General features: G+C 47.1%; 1 protein-coding gene across 14 annotated transcripts in view; it reads right to left on the bottom strand.

Annotated features, from left to right (window-relative positions):
- PKNOX2 (PBX/knotted 1 homeobox 2) overlaps nt 1-14,223 on the bottom strand; it is a 989,927-nt gene that overhangs the window by 665,501 nt on the left and 310,203 nt on the right. For 13 of the 14 annotated variants that reach the window (XM_029573058.1, XM_029573057.1, XM_029573049.1 and 10 more), the window contains one exon: nt 2,802-2,859. The exons of the other annotated variant lie outside the window; for it this stretch is intronic. The gene's annotated coding sequence lies outside the window, so the exon portion shown is untranslated. The remainder of the gene's footprint in view (nt 1-2,801; nt 2,860-14,223) is intronic. 14 annotated transcript variants of the gene reach the window in all.

Below are 14,223 nucleotides of genomic sequence, written 5' to 3'. Positions count from 1 at the left end.
TCAGCTTGGGACTCTTCATGTGTTACAGCAAATCAGCCTTGCTTGCAGACGGATAAAACAGGTTTGTGTACCATAAACAGTAGTCTCCAAAAGGATCAATTAACCATACTAAATACCCCCCCCCCCCTTTCCCTGGAGAGTAAACTACCTACCTAAAGTTTAGCTCTAAAATTGACTGAGAGGCTCACAAGGCAATATCCACAAGGAAGCTCCCGCACATGCTCAGTAAAGCTAAAAGCTCTATGAGCTGAGAAAGGAAGCTCGTTCAGTGCCTTCGGATGACATCACCCATATATTATGGTTAATTCAACCAGCTATCTACACCATTTATGGTACAAACTTGCTTTTTCCCCTGACTTAACTGCACCTCTACTATAGTGCAAGTAAAAAGTATAAGTCTTATATAACTACATATACAGGGTGACCTATTTTCAGACAGGTGAGCTCTCTCTCTGTATGTGTTTATAAGTGTGTGTATGTATATTTTATTTCCAATCATCTATTTTGCAAATCTATTAAAAATCAGCATGGATTCCAAATTAAAACATTTATAAATTATTTATTTATTTGCAAATAAATAAATAATGAATGTATAAATATGCAAACTTTTACATAAAACAAAATACAAATGTTAAATAAGATATCTTTATCCCCATTCCTAGCCCCTTACCCATAACCTTACTTAAATAATATCGCTTTAACTTTCTTTCTAAAACTCAGATAATCAGCTTCCTCCCACAATGCCTTATTTATTAAGTTCCACAATTTTGATCCCACTATTGAAAAAGATCTGCTTCTTGCTTCTTCTAATCTATTGGCCGAATTTTAAAATGACCATGCTCGCATATATCGGCTGCTGTCCCGGGGAAGCGCACGCCAGCAGTCTGCCGGTGCGTGCAAGTTGCTTTGCCTCCAACAGAGCAGTAAATAAAAAAATTAAAAAATTCTTTTACTTAGGTAGGGGAGTAGGGAAGTTGGAGCGGATTGGGAGGGAACTGGGGAAGGCCCGATTGCGTCGCCGCGTGTAATTTAGTAAAATTCCACCCCCTCACCCCCCCCCCCCCCGCACGTGCGGATTATAAATCCGGCATGCATGTGTACATGGCCCACAGATTTTATAACATGTGCGTGCACCTTTTAAAATCTACCCCTATATTCTCTATATATACTATAGAAAAGAGAATGCCTGGTTTTGGTTTCTCAAATATACACTTTTATATGCCATGGCTTACTTTAGGTAATCCATTACCTTTAACCAAATTATTTATTACACACTTTCTTTAGCAATCCTAAAGTATGTATCAATAAAAGTATAACATTACGTATATAATAGATGCAATCAAATAAAAATACAAATTCAAACAAGATACTCCTAAACAATCACAGATAAATATCATAAATATATTCAAATACAATTGTCAAACATCTTAAATGTACAAATAGTAATGAAAACTTCCTCGACAATGAAATAATAATATAAAGAAAGCCATAACAAGAATCAAATGTAAAGTCAATATTGAAATGGTTTATCTGGTTAACTTTGGGAGTTAGCAGTACAATCCTAGCTGTTTGAAATTCCTGCTCTCTCCTCCTCCACAGTCATAGCCAACACAAAATTTAGATGGACAAAAGGAGGCCGTACTAAAGGCATTCCTGGGGCATGGTTCAACTTTGGTCAGTCAGCGCAGATAGCACTGGCTGGCCCAAGTCACCTGATTAACTCTGGATGTCTAATTGGAACACCTAAACTTAGCCAGACAATTCTGATTAATTTTAGACCACATATTCAGCCCAAACTTATTTGGGTTGAATATCTGGATGAAGTTAACCAAAGTTATCAGGTGGTTAACTTCATATGCTGGCTGAATCAGCCTTAAAGTCAATCACAAACAATGCATAATCGAGGCCAGAATTACTCACTACAAAATATATAAAAATATCTAAAATATAGTGAGTGGAAAAGCTAACAATACAAAACTGTTTCCATCAGGTATTTAGAAAAGCAGGACATCTCAATCCAGTTAAAAACTGTCTAATTTAAAATATCACCCATAAAAAGCCTGAATGAACAGCCATGTTTTGGTCATCTTTTTAAATTGGGATAAATATTTAATAAAGCCAGCATCTAAACAACAAAGAATTCCAAAGCGTTAGAACAGTGGTCCCCAACCCTGTCCTGGGGGCCCTCCAGCCAGTTGGGTTTTCAGGATATCCACAATGAATATGCATGAGAGAAAATTTGCATTCACTAACATTCACTCAGATAATGAGCTTCCTCCCACAATGCCTTATTTATTAAGTTCCACAATTCTGGTCCCACTATTGAAAAAGATCTGCTTCTTGCTTCTTCTAATCTATCGGCCGAATCTGTCACAATGAATATGCATGAGAGAAAATTTGCATTCACTAACATGCAAATTTTCTCTCATGCATATTCATTGTGGATATTCTGACAACCCAACTGGCTGGAGGGCCCCCAGGACAGGGTTGGGGACCACTGCGTTGGAAGATAGCACGAGAAGTCTCACGTACAAGTACAGGAAAGGTATGCCATTCTCGATGACTGAGTTGAAAAATAAGGATTCTGACAACCTAAGTTCCTCTATAGTGTACTGTCTCTGCAGTAGGTTTTGTAACCAGGCTAAGCCATTCATTTGCAGGACTTTAAAAACGAGTAATAAATTCTTAAAATTAACTTGCCACAAAACAGGAAAATTGAGTTTATATGATCTCAGCTGTTCATCTTGGCAGAATTCTAGCAGCTAAATTCTGAATCAATTGAATCTCGCGAATTGCCTTACCTGAAAAGGAGTAGCCAATGTTAACTGGGGTAATCTGCGTGGAGTGGAAGTTACTATCCTAAAAAAAACAAACCCAAACACTTTATGAGTAAACTGGATGGGCCACTTGGATCCTTTTCTGCTGACATTTATTATGTTACTATGATAAACTCATATAAATACTATTACAGTAGGCCAGGCATGATATTATCACAGCCTGGGTCACAGAGGCAAGATCAACTGAATTTTAAAAAAGGACAAATCTGACAAACAGTCCTCAAGAAGAAGGATCACTTTTTTGAAATATTAGCAATATGTTTTTCTAAACTGAGTGAGTTATCTAAATGTCGCTCAGACTGCAGTCTGCAGACATATTCTTTTGCAAGCAATGCTACATTATCAAGTGTGATAGACTTTTCCAAATTTACATCGAAAGGGTTTCCTACCCACTAAACTATAACTAGTGATTAATTCCTATATGCGCTCTAAAATCACTTGCATTATTAAATATAAGAATTCATAATAATGCATAAGCTTCTCTAAAATCAATGGGGTAGATTTTCTAAATCTGGGCGAGCGCGTACTTTTGTTCGTGCACCAGGCGCGAACAAGAGTACGCGGGATTTCAACAGATACGTGCGTAGCCGCGCGTATCCATTAAAATCCTGGATCGGCGCGCACAAGGCTGCCGATTTTGGGCAGCCTGCGCGCGCCGAGCCGCGCAGCCTGCCTCCGTTCCCTCCGAGGCCGCTCCGAAATCGGAGCGGCCTCGGAGGGAACTTTCTCTCGCCCTCCCCTCACCTTCCCCTCCCTTCCCCTACCTAACCCACCCCCCCGGCCCTATCTAAACCCCCCCTACCTTTATCCATGGATTTACGCCTGCCGGAGGCAGATGTAAATCCGCGCGCGCCAGCGGGCTGCTGGCACGCCAAGACCCGACCCGGGGGCTGTTCCGGAGGGCGCGGCCACACCCCGGAACGCCCCCAGGCCGAAACCACGCACGCGGCCCCGCCCCCGAAACATCGCATCACGCGCGGCACTCCGGGCATGCCCCCTGACACGCCCTGGGACTTACACGCGTCCCGGGGCTTGCACGCGCCGCCGAGCCTATGCAAAATAGGCTCGGCGCGCACAGGGGGGTTTGGGGTAGGTTTTCGGGGGGTACGCGCATACCCCTTTGAAAACCTACCCCAATGGAAATAATTTTCAAAAGGTGTTATGCTCATAAATGAAATTTACACAGGTAAATGGGCTTTTGAAAATTGCTACTTTTACCTGCTTAACTTCTTTGAAAATTCACTCCATAGGGCTGAATTTTCAAAAGGTTTAATATACATAAATGGCTTTTGAAAATTGCTTCTGTATATGATACTTTTACATGCTTAACTCCTATGAAAATTCATTCCTTAATGTCTATGTACTATATATATTCAAATATATAGGTAAAGCACCTGTAACAGGTGTTCTACTAGGACAGAAGGATTTTAGTCCTCACATATGAGTGACATCTGATAGAGCCCGGCACAGAAAACATTTGTCAAAGTTTCTAGAAACTGACTGGCACACTGAGCATGTCTAGCATGCCACTATCCACGCGTCCACATGTGGTCCCCCTTCAGTCTCGTAACAGAGAAAAAAATATGAGAAAAAATAAAACAAAATGGAAGGAGAACCCAGCTCCGCGAGTCGGTGGGTGGGATTTCTGAGGACTAACATCCTGCTGTCATAGTAGAACACCTGTTACAGGTAAGCAACTGCGCTTTCTCCTAGGACAAGCAGGATGGTAGTTCTAACATATGGGTGAATACCAAGCTCAAGGCTGTCCCCTCAGCCAGGCACAACCAATAGGTACCGAAAGAAATTGCCGATGGGCACAACAATGACTGTTGGTCAGCAGAGGATGGCCTGGTTCCAACCAGGGGCTCTAGGCTGGGAAAGTTGGGTTTAAGTCTGAAAGAGATTGCGTAGGACATACTGGCCGAAGGCACTGTCCTGTCTTACCATCTTTGTCCAAGCAGTAGTGGGCTGCGAACGTGTGACGGAAACTCCACGCTGCTGCGTGGCAAATTTTGGCAACATGAACCTCTCGCAGATGAGCCACCGATGTCACCATGGCATGCACGGAGTGAGCTTTAATTCAGCCTGCCAGCTGAAGGCCCGCTTGCACATAGCAGAAGGCGATGCAATCCGCCAGCCAGTTGGATAGAGTCTGTTTACCCACTACCACTCCCAATCTATTGGTATCGAAGGACACAAAGAGCTGATTGGACTGCCTGTGAACAGCTGTGTGTTCTAAATAGAAAGCCAAAGCCCTCTTACAGTCCAAAGTATGAAGAGCCCATTCCCCTGGATGGGAATGAGGCCTGGGAAAGAAGGTGGGTAAAACAATGGACTGATTGATGTGGAAATCAGTCATGACCTTAGGTAGGAATTTAGGGTGCATACGTAAGACCACACAATCATGAAAAAAACCTCATGTATGTGGGTACGTAACCAAGGCCTGAGGCTCGCTGACTCTACAAGCCGAAGTAATCGCCACTAGGAATATAACTTTCCAGGTGAGGAACTTCAGGTTTCAGGAATGCAGCGGCTCAAAGGGCGGATGCATGAGCCGCACCAGGACACTGTTGAGGTCCCAGGACACAATAGGAGACCGAAGATGGGGCTTCAATTGAAGCAGAACCTCATAAAGCGACCCACTAAAGGCTGCACCGAAATGGGTGTGCCAGCAACACCACGATGATAAGCACTAACGGCACTATGATGAACCCTGACTGAACTGGTTTGAAGCCCAGATTCGGAAAGGTGCCACAAGCAGTCCAACAGCTTGGGAAGGGGGGCATGTGAATGGATCCAAGTCATGCCCCGCACACCAGATGGAGAATGCTCTCCATTTCAAACTATAAGACTTCCTGGTAAAAGGCTTTCTAGAAGCCACCAGCACCTGGGAGACACTGTCCAAGAGGTTCAGGGGCTGTAGAACTAGGCACTCAACATCCATGCCATTAGGGCCAAAGCCTGGAGGTTCGGATGGCACAGGGTGCCCTGGTTCTGAGTATCTGCTCGGGGGAGGGTCGCCAGCCGAATGGGATCCCTGATCGACAGATCCAGAAGGAGAGGGAACCAGATCTGTTGGGGCCAATAGGGTGCCACAAGGATCATAGCCCCTCTGTCCTGTTGAAGCTTCAGTAGAGTCTTCAAGAGGAACAGGAATGTATACAGAAGACCCTTCCCCCAGTGAAGGGAGAAGGTGTCGAAGGCCAGATGTCCGGCAACAGGGAGCAGAAATTGCTCATCTTGTAATTGTACAGGGAGGCAAAGACATCCATATCTGTGGTTCCCCACCAAAGAAAAATTCTGGCTGCTGCCTCCAGGTTTAGGGACCACTCATGTGGCAGAAAAGAGCAGCTCAACCAGTCTGCCAGTACATTCAGAGTCCCAGGCGGTACGTCGCTCGTAGCGCCATCTCCTGTGACAGGGCCCAGGCCACATCTGCCCTGCCTTGTGACATAGGAGGAAGGATCCCATGCCTCCCTGTTGTAGATATACCACATCGCAACTTGGTTGTCCAAATTAGGACTTCCTTGTGCGACAACCTGTCCCGAAACGCCCAGAGGGTGTAACGGCTCACCTGCAGCTCTAAAACGTTTATCTGATAGTGGGCTTCGTGAGCAGTCCAGAGACCCTGCATGTGGAGGCTGTCCACATGGGCTCCCCAGCATGGAGGAGAGGTGTCTGTGGTAAGGACCACTTGAGGCAGGGCAGCCATTCCCCGCTCCAAATCAGAGAGGTTTTCCCACGAGGACAGAGATGCCCTCAGAGGTTCCGAGATGGAGAGACAGGTCTCAAGGTCCTGGGAGGTCTGTTGCCACTGCGACTGCAAGGTCCATTGTGCCCTTTAGATGTAGAAGCTGGTGAGTGGGGTAACATGGACTGAAGCTGCCATGTGGCTCAACAAATGGAGCAGAAGGAGGGCACTCACATGCCGGCTGCTGCACATGAAGGTTGCCAACAAGGCGAGGGCAAGAGCCCGATCGTGGGGAAAAAACACCTTTGCCTGCGCCATGTCCAGCCTGGCTCCTATAAAGTCCAGTTTGGGAGACAGGCAGAGGTGAGACTTTGGGTAGTTGATAACAAACCAAGGATTGCAGTGTCTACACAGTCAGGGCTAAAGCGTTCAGCGCCCCTGCGTGGGAATCACTCTTGATCAACCAGTCATCTAGGTATGGGAAGATGTGCACCGCACGGCGCCTGAGGTACGCAGCCACCACTGCTAGGCATTTGGTGAAAACGCGAGGGGCTGAGACTAGCCCAAAGGGCAGTACCTTGAACTGGTAGTGAGCCTTCCCCACCACAAAGCAGAGGTATTTTCTGTGTCCGGGGAAGATGGCTATGTGAGTGTAAGCTGCCTTGAGATTGAGGGAGCAGAGCCAGTCTCCTCTTTTGAGGAGGAGGCTCAGAGTGCCCAGAGAAAACATCTTGAACTTTTCTCTTAAGAGAAATTTTTCAACGCCCTGAGATCTAGAATGGGGCGCAAGCTTCCATTCCTCTTCAGTATGAGGAAACACCTCGAATAGAACCCTTGTCATTGCTGAGGGCAAGGAACAGGTCTGCCGCTCCTGCTGTGAGAAGGGTGGTGAGTTCTGTCCGAAGTATGGCTTGCTGGGTGGACGAACCCCACGACAGACACAGGGGAAAGTTCTCTGGAAGCCATCTGAAACTGAGCCGGTACCCCTGACAGACTATGGGGTAAGGACCCATTGGTCTGAAGTGATGGCCCTTCCATTGGTGGGCAAAACAGATAAACCTGTCTCCTACTGGGGGAGACGGTGCCGGGGATACGCTTGGCTGACTCATGCTCCCTCGCCGCTAGTCATAAACCCATATGCTGGGGCACTGGCTGATGGGAGCGGCCCCTGGAGACAGTGCACAGCATGTGAGCCTGAAAGGCGGGGGGATAATAATTCCTCTGTCTGTAAAATGATTTCCTGGAGCTTGGCCTGGAAGATTTCCTGACAGAGGAAGGGGCATCCGAAGCGCTAGCAGAGAGCTGCTGGAGGGTTGCATGGTGGTCCTTCAACTGAGCCATCTCATCTCGGACTCTGTCCCCAAAGAGGTTGGCACCTGTGCATGGAAAGTCAGCCAGTTTCTCATTCATCTCTGGATAAAGGTCAGAAGCCTGGAGCCAGGCCATTCTATGGGCACCGATGCCCATGGCGGCTACTCGGGCCACTGTCTCAAACACATCGTAGATGGACCTCACCTCGTGTTTGCCAGCCTCTAAACCCTGCAGGACAATGGCAGAGAGTGATTCTTGTTACTACTGCGGCAAGCTCTCTGCTAGGTCCTGGACCCATTTCCACAGGTTACAATTGTATTGGGTCATATACTACTGGTATGTGGCAATATGGACGATGAGCATAGTGCCCTGAAAGATCTTTCTGCCCAGAGCATCAAGCTCCCTATGTTCTCACCCTGGAGAGGCAGAGGCAAGGGTACAGGAGCGTTTAGCATTTTTGAGGGCGGACTCCACAACCACCGACTGGTGAGGGAGGTGCTACCTCTCAAATCCCAGGGCCTGCTGTACCAAATAGGTGGCATCTGCCTTCCTATTCACTGGAGATATGGAGATTGGGTGTTCCCACATCCAAAGGAGAAGATCCTTAAAGAAGTCATGGAAGGGAACTGCCTTGATTTCCTTAGGAAAGTCGACAAACTGGAGTACTTCCAACATCTTATGTCGCACATCCTCCTCCATGAGGAGATGAAAGGGAATAATTTTGACCATGGCCTGAAGAACCCCACAAAGGAGAGGTCCTCTGGGGGGAGGGGGGGGGACGACTGATGCCTTTCTCCTCTGGAGGAGAAGGCTCGGAAAGGGGGTTGTCCAAGAATTCGGACGAAGACTCAGAGGAATCGTCCCCCCCATGGGACAATTCCTCGTCCCATGGGGGGACGAGGAATTGTAAGCCCTCTGGGGATAGAGAAATCAAATGTTGGTATATAAAAATAATAAATAAATGGGTCATAAGGGCCTTCCTCCTCACTAAGGCCATCACGGGGCTGACACGGGCGAGGCCTGTGGAGAACCTAACCCTAGGCTCTGAAGGTTTTGAAGGCACAGAGGGCACCTCAGGAACCAGGGACCATGGGAGGCCAGAGGGCCCGGGCAAAGGCTTGGGGAACCGAGGCCTCCTTGGATCCAATAATAGGGATTGCTCCTGAGAGGGGCATCTGTGGTGGCTGGGGAACTGAAGGTCCCTCGGGTAGCAGTTGCATCAGGAGGGTGCCGAGAAGGACGTCCAGATGCTCGAGCAGGGGGGCCAAGATAGACGGCACAGGCTCCGTCACCAGTATGGAGGCCAGTGGCAGGGGCGGCTCAACACTCTGCAGAGCACTGCATTCTGCACCCTGCGGTCCAACTCCTCCTGAAGGTCTGCTGAAGCCAGGACGGAGGGAGGGGGACAAGGCATCACTGGAGCTTCCTTGCTTCTCTGAGAAGGCATGGTGCCCGGCAACAATATTGGTGGGGAATGCCTGGGATTCTCGGGTATATCGGAGGACGGGGCCTCTGAGCCACGGGAGTCTCTTCAGTGGTGGTACGGCAGCCATCGGCACCGCACCAGAACTGGAGCCACGTGCCGACAATGACCAGTGTCGATGCTTGCGGGATCTCCCTCTGTGCTCGGCCTGGTCTTACCCCAACGCCGAGGAAGTGGAGGATCCCAATGTCCTGGAAACAGGCGAAGACTGATCACCATTCCCTTGATCTTTTGAAGATGCAGTCAGAGGATTAGTGAGAGGGAGTTTTCAAGTGGTTGCCCTTGACCCTTGGGTGTCAAGGACTCCAACGCGGGTGTGGATGGAGCGAACATTTTGGAACAGAAAAGTTTCTCCATTTTGTCTAGGGGTACACGATGGCCCTTGGATGTCATCTGGTCACACAGCTGACACTCTTGGATGTCATGCGAGGTCCCAAGGCAGAGGATGCAAACCTCATGCAGATCCATGATAGACATGGTCCGCGGGCACTGGCAAAAACTAAATAACACCATGAAAAATAACCAGCACCGGTTGATGACCGGGGCCACTGAGAAGTGGGATGCCAGGAATCGACCGCGAAAGGGAAGGAAAGGCAAAGGGGGACCAGACGATGGAACGGGAAAAATCCCATTATTAGAAATAAGAGAAAACTAAATAGAAGCAGAGCTCCAAGAACTATGTGGCAACTGCACTGCAAAAAAAAGCTCCAAGAACTATGTGGCAATTGCACTGCAGAAAAACTGCCCCCACTGAAGGGGGACCTTGCGTGGATGCACGGATAGTGGCATGTTGGGCATGCTCAGTATGCCAGTAAAAGTTTCTAGAAACTTTGACAAAAGTTTTCCATGCTGGGCTCCATCGGGTGATGTCACCCATATGTGAGGACTACCATCTTGCTTGGCCTAGGAGAAGTTAAAATGTATAACCAGTCCAGCACAGTGGATCAAGGTTTTGAACTCTCGTCAGCTGAGTTCAGTTGGTCCTGGGGATACTCAGGTCTGGGCAGGGCCAGTGTGTCCCAAAAGGCGAACTAGGTAGTCACCTAGGGTGCCAGCCATTGGGGAGCAGCAAAGAGCAGCCAAGCAGGGCCGCGAGCAGAGCCCATCCCATCCAAGAGAAGTAGAGACTCAGCAGACCGCAAGCAATGCCCATCCTGCTCGCATTGAGAGAAACAGTCTCGGCTATTTTTTTGTGTGCGTGTGAGAGAGCAAGAGAGCAAGAGTGTGTGTGTGCGTGTGTGTGTGTGGGTGTGTATACGAGAGAACACTGGGGTTAGTGAGAGAGAGGGAAGGAGCCTGTGTAAGGGTACATGTGTGAATGAGACAAGGAACCTAAGTGTGTGTTAGAGAGGGGGCCTGTCTGAGTGAATGAGGTCGGGGCTGGGGCCTGGACTGGGGGGAGAGTGGCACAAGGCAAAAGGTTCGCCTAGGGCACATAATATCCTTGCCCCAGCCCTGGGCCTGGGAAGAGAGGAAGGGAAGTCAACTGCTGTTACCAAGCCAGTCATTCATTTAAAAAAAAGAGCAAGATTGAGGGTATGCCTTACCCTCTAGGCCTTGGGAAGGCAAGGCTCCCCCAGAACCACCCAGACATGGCATCTGGGAAGAGAGAGCTCAAAGATGAACTGCCATGGGATAATATTTACAATGAACCACTAAAAGGTTTATCAGTCTGCAAAGAATCTAATTTGTATTTATTTAGATGTGATTGTACTATACCATAATAAATGGGGAGGGCCATTTTGAAACGCTGCTGGCTGCTTTGTATCTACAGGTCTGCAAGCCAATTTGCAAAGGTAAACTCCCCACAGAGTTTCCCTTCGAAAATCCTGCGGCAGGGCTGGTGCTGCAGAGATTCTTTAGTCTGCATAATATGCAGGTACAAACTATACGGGGATCCAGAACATGCGGGGATTTTCCTGCCATGATTTTCCTTGCATGGGGGAGGGGGCAGTTTTGAAAGGGATATTTTTCATTTACCCAGGGAAATACCTTTGAAGTTTGTCCTCAAAATATATATTTATGAAAAGGAGAAAAACAAGCCAGCACTGGCAGGAGATGGGGTAGACATGCTGACCTGCGTATGTACAGAAAAATAAAACAAAACCACTTTACTAGAATCTAAGAATTCATCTTGATAAGCACAGAAACAGGAACATTTAAAGAGGACAGTTTTTCCATTGCCTTTGACTTTTATCCAAGCCAGAAAAAGCAGCTGCAGTAGTTGAGGCCATGAAGGTCGCTCTGGATGGCACGAGAGGAGCTGAGTAAATCTCTCCCTGCCAGGCCAGTCCTACTGTGCTGCAGCCCAGAATACATTAGCCTTTAATGAAGTGAAACCCTCATCTCGCCAGCGTCACCTCATTTAGCGCAATTGTTTCAGTGCCATTACGGAAAGACAATTACAAGGAAGCGGTGAGAGTAATTGGAAATGCCAGCAGGGGCTTGGGCGAGATGATCATAAATAAAAATATTCAAACTAATAAGCTTCCGAGTGAAGAGTGTGGGGGAGCAGAGTAGGACAAAGGGAGTAAAGTCAATATAATTAGAACTGAACCCTGCTAAAAAACAAAAATAAAAAAAAGACAACAGGGAAAAGAAATTGTACCACCCAAGACACATACAAGTAACTATCTCACAGGAAAACACTAGGAGAAAGGGACAGACAAGACGACAGTGTGTCAGACAGTAAAGGCAACATGTCACAGTGGAGGACACATCACATGGGAGGGAACCGGGGAAGAGGGAGCATGTCACATAGGAGAGGACCAGGCAGAAGGCACATCATACTGGGAGAGGGGGCATGCCACACACGAAGGGATCGGCGGAGAGTGGGCATCACATGGGAGGGTATCAGGGGAAAGGTCATGTCACCCAGGGGATGAATAGGGGAAAGATCATGGTGTAACAGCTTATAGCAAATCAAAACTGGAAATTTCTGGATAAAAAAAAAAATCCATTTGGAAGAAAAGTGATATGGTAAAAATTATTATCACATCCTTGCAGTTTAAAATATTTTCCCAAGGGGTGCTTCACAAATACTCACTGACGAACTCTGGACCCAGGAGTAAATTGGTAAATATGGGGTTCCATGAGAGAGAGAGAGAGACTCCTAAAGGCAGCTCAGGGCTCACGTATCTGTGGGCTGGGAGACCTCCTGTTTGAAAGCTGAGGCCCCAATCTGGGCTTTAACCACCGAGAATACCTCAGTGAAAGCTTCTCCCAGGGACGGTGCAAGGGTCTCAGGCGCCTTGCGTCCGCCCTCATTTGCTGAGACTTCGCTCGTGGCCCACCAGAGTGTGTGCTTTTCTCAGCCGTGAGCAGGATGGGCCAGTGCTCGCATCCAGCCGAGCCTGCCGCAAGCGGGATAGGCTCCGCTCACAGCCCCATACGGCTGCTCTTCGACACCTCTAATGGTTGGTGCCCTAGGCGACCACCTAGTTCGCCTAATGGGACGCACCGGCCCTGGCTTTTCCAAATATGACCTGCTAGAGAAGGTAGAAGGTTCCCAGAAGATTGAAGCACTTCTCCAATTCAGACATCAGCAGGCATCTAGCAAACGTTTGTTACCTACCATGGACTCCTGTCAAAATTATAATGCAGTAGTTAAATACACACACTGGCAGGAAATCTTATTCTTCCAGAAAACGTATTGGGGGAATACAGTATTTCTTTTACCAAAGAATCCCATGCTGCTCTGAGAACAGTGAATAAACGGTGTTCCACCAAAGCAGCACACACTTGCATCGATGATGCCGACTTAGATTTATTACTGTTGCCACATTGCCCTCTGGGGGCTTTTTGAGCTCTGCTGGAGATTTGACAGGAATTTGCCTAGAATTCTGCTGCCAGGGTTTGTTTTATTTATTTTATTTAAAATTCCTAGAATCTTCTCATATCAAATCAATCATACTACCAGGTATTAGAGATGTAAAACTATCTGAGTTTAATATATTTAACTACCGTAAGCTAGTTGCATGGGGACATAATACTAGTGACAGCAGAAATATTCTCGACACGGGAAGAGCAATTTTCAAAACCATTTAACCAGGAAAATACCAATTTAGCTGGGTAATCTGACCGGTCCAAAAATTGTCCTCCTCCTAGATGAAAGTACATGCTGGCTTCCATAGGGTTAAAAAGGCATTCCTGATGGTATGTTTAGGCTGGGAGAGGAAAATAGTGTGCATGTATATATTGGCTTTTCAAATGTATGTGCACTATTTTACCCCTGCTCAGCCACCCACACAAATAGCAGGCAGTAAATGTGTGTGTACTTTACACTAGCTAAACTAATGGGGAGTTTCTGGTTGAAAATTAGCCAAAATGTACACATGTATTTCAACTAGCTAGCCTACCAGAAAAACTGTCCCCACGAAGGCCATGCTATTGAAAGCTTTATCTGGCATTGCTAGAAACCAGTTTGTATTATGAAAGCAATCAAATTCTATAAGCAGCCTAGCTGTCCGTAGCCAATAAATGTAGCTGGTTGTGAGTACAGTGTGTGTTTATACATATATAGAAATATATATATACACACACACACACACACACACAGGCTTCTTGCTACAGGGTTCTATGGCCAGCTTTGAGCCTAGTCTCTGAAACTACCCCCTCTCACAGGGAGATTCCATGGGGAAACGAACATTAGAAAATATTTCTTCACAGAAAGAGAAGTGAATGCATAGAACAGCCTCCAAGTAGAATTCAAACAAGCCTAGGATAAGCACAAAGAAAAGAGCTGTGAAAAAGTGAAGAAAAGGCCAGAGATCAACTAGTGTATGGAGCTGCACCAGGAATGAAGCTGGGCAGACTAGAGGGGCCTTATGGTACATTCTGCCATAATATTCTCTGTTTCTATGAGACACTGGTATGTGCACAGACACGTTCTCGTAAGAGTA

This window comes from Rhinatrema bivittatum, chromosome 12 (genome assembly GCF_901001135.1).
Source record: "Rhinatrema bivittatum chromosome 12, aRhiBiv1.1, whole genome shotgun sequence".
Taxonomy (NCBI): domain Eukaryota; kingdom Metazoa; phylum Chordata; class Amphibia; order Gymnophiona; family Rhinatrematidae; genus Rhinatrema; species Rhinatrema bivittatum.
Note: the sequence above shows the minus strand (reverse complement) of the source record. Positions and strands in the feature narration are given on the sequence as shown.